Consider the following 3163-nt stretch of genomic DNA (forward strand, 5'->3'; position numbering starts at 1 on the left):
TATCCACTACAACTACCTATTTCATTAAATTCATTAGGTTGTTGAAATCAGGAAACATTACAAATAGGTGTCGAGGCAATTCGCGATTAGCACAAAGAATAACGGCGTATACAATACGAGGAACTCCCGCGACCAATCACGGGAGCCGCCGCCGTCGGCCGTCGACGCCGAGCGCTCACTCGGCTCACTTCCTCTACGGCCCCAACGAGGTTAGAATGCATACAGCACTCCCTCAGCGCTTCCTCTTTCTTCTCCTAACACACAGACCCTCATCTTTGCCTACAACATCTATGTATCCAAATTCTAGAATAATATACGGAACGCGAAATGGCACACAAAGGTGACGCATCGACACGATCCGATCGAATGATCACGGTGGATCCGGCCATCCCTCTTCACGTTACTCGCCAGGACTTCATTTCACAATTTAGCTTAATCCTTGGGCACACTAAATACACAATAATAAATGAAATTCACAAACTTACGAGGCGTTGAAAGTCAATTGTAGAAAGCACACGCACCGCAACGCGACAAGCGAGTTCTGTTGCACGCACACTACTGAAATTTTGACACCCACATAGACAATAGCTTGACTTCGTCTACAATGCTTCAGTCAAGTAACTTATAACGAAATTAAATCTGTCGCGCACTGTTTCGTATTGAGACTTGAAATAAAAATATAACAAGAATTATACAATTTTCACAAACACGTAATTGAATTTATCTGGCAATTTTGTATAAACAAGTACAATATATCCGGTCAAAAACTAACAAAAGCGTCCTCTGCAGCCTAGCAATGACAACTGACTCGTTGTCGTTTTAAATACAAAAAGACTATCGACTAAGGTATGAATTTATTCAGCCACTTCGTTCAGAAATGTGTGAGTTCGTCCCGACGAAGTTTGCACCGACTTGAACAGAACAAAGTGAAAGAAGTGAAAGAGGGTCTTTATTAGCCTGGCCGCAGACGTTCGGAATTTTCCATACGAAATTATATGTGCAAGCGAGACAGCGCTATGCATTTGTAGAGCGACGTCCCGTTCCCTCCTGTCATTCCGTACGGAAACCGAAAGAAAATTCCGAACGTCTGCGGCCGGGGTAAAGCGGTGTCCAAACGGGATGATCAAATCGACCGATTTGATCAGAAATGAAATTGGCGTCAATCTCCAATTTAATTACCAATTTAAGATTTATGGTGATATTTTAGCTCTCTAAGTTAAAAAAAATGATCCTAAATGAAAATACTAGCGTCACAAATTGGTATTCTTGCGTCCGCACCCCATTTTATCGGTAATATCATACGTCAGGTCATAATCCGCGGTCGAATTCGGCGAGCCAAAACTGGCGTTTACGTCCGCACGTCCTGATTTGATCGGACAATTTCATCAGATTGGCTAAAAATTGTTTCGTCTGGACATAGCTTAAGCCTGGCCGCACACGCACGGGATTTTCCGTACGGAATGACATGTGCAAGCAACGCAGCACTATGGATTTGTAGAGCGACGTCCCGTTCCCACATGTCAATCCGTATCAGCATATCGAAAATTTAAAGGGCCATATGTTTTTAACACGCTTTTATTAGGTCGACCTGTATGTAACTATACTCGGTCAACCAGATCTTGACAGTAGAAAAAGGCGGCAAATTTGAAAAATGTAGGCGCGAAGGGATATCGTTCCATAGAAAATTCGAATTTCGCGCCTTTTTTTACTGACAAGATTTGGTTGACTATCTATAACATGTAATGGAATCTTGCAAGTTAAATTTGATCCACTTCCCGGTTTCCGATTGAGCTGAAATCCATAAACTGTAAAACGTTATGCGATACATGTTTGGACGTGTTTAATCGCTACTCTTATCGAATTTCCTATTTTTCGCACTTGTATTGTATCGTAATTATAGTTGGTCAAACCCAATTTGTCAGTAAATAAGAACTAAAAAAACTATACTCATCATTTTCGTTTGGGTGCCAGTAGGTACTAGTGTAAGACAAAGATAGTATGATTATCTCTATCTATGTTTGAAATGAGACACTCCTTTGACAAACTATATTTCCGCAATTTGATGTCACGTCGTCGATAACGGCGACCATCACACTGCTAGCTCTACTTTGTCATTCCTAATAGTTGTCAAATGTTTTTGGACGTTTTTCCATTAAAAAAAAAATACTTTGGGGTAGCATAATAAAATTAATAAAACACAAAATAAGTACAAAAATACGTGTATTTATTACACAAGTGCTTATTGTTGTAAGTTAATTGTACCTAAATCGACGTTAGTCAGAACCATGTTACACACAGAAGGCCTACCGCGAACCACGTTCGACGTGTTGCCTCTCTGTCGCACTTGTAAATTCGTACGTAAGTGTGACAGGGAGGCAACACGTCGAACGTGGTTCGCGGTAGGCCCTCAGAACTCAGCGTTCCGAACGCTCCGAATGATTAGTAGTTAATTCAAAAATGTTACAATATAATATAATGGACGGTCTCCACGCGTCAGCTGCTGCGACAAAATAGGTCTACCGTTTAACTGAGGCGGTTGGTAAGAATTATTATGGTCAGCCTATGGACTGGTCGAAGACTTGGCTGCATGAAGCTGATTTGGATGTATGAACTTATACACTAGTGATTCTGTGCGCTGTAGACTCCGCGAACATAACTTAAAACTGAATAAATGTATGGCCGCGCAACTTCTTTACCAACCGCCTGAGATAATTGGTAAACCTGGGCGACTTGCACCATCGCACTAGCCCGTTGTTAACCGGTTATACCTGGCGTTCCCATGGTTACCAGTACAATTTGACACTTGGTTAACGGTTTAACCGCTTAACCCTGGCTTAGTGGGATGGCGCAAGTGGCGCTAAGTATAGTTGCACAGGCACATAAGTACCTTAAAGCCTTAACACACTACCGCACCGCACCCATAAGTGAGAGCGGTGCGGTGCGGTAGTGTGTTACGCTACTAAACTTGATGCAGCATGAATTGTAATTAACGTATACAGCGTGTATATCCAATACGGGCAATAAATTAAACCAGATATAGAATTTACCCGTCTAATCATGAGTTAAGAAGTTTTTTTAAGTTACCTACACTTAATTAAGACCCCATATTTTTTTTTACATGTACGAGCAGCAATGTACTGCAACCATAGATGACATAACATTA

The 3163-nt window shown here is 41.5% G+C and overlaps 1 long non-coding RNA gene across 1 annotated transcript; it reads right to left on the minus strand.

Moving 5' to 3' along the window:
* Positions 1-2203: 2203 nt before the first annotated feature.
* LOC134662893 (uncharacterized) lies at positions 2204-2517 on the minus strand. Its single transcript, XR_010098103.1, has 2 exons — positions 2415-2517; positions 2204-2303 (listed from the first exon to the last, which is right to left on the minus strand). It is a non-coding gene; the product is annotated as an uncharacterized LOC134662893 (long non-coding RNA).
* Between the last annotated feature and the right edge of the window lie 646 nt (positions 2518-3163).

This window comes from Cydia amplana, chromosome 3 (assembly GCF_948474715.1).
Source record: "Cydia amplana chromosome 3, ilCydAmpl1.1, whole genome shotgun sequence".
NCBI lineage: Eukaryota > Metazoa > Arthropoda > Insecta > Lepidoptera > Tortricidae > Cydia > Cydia amplana.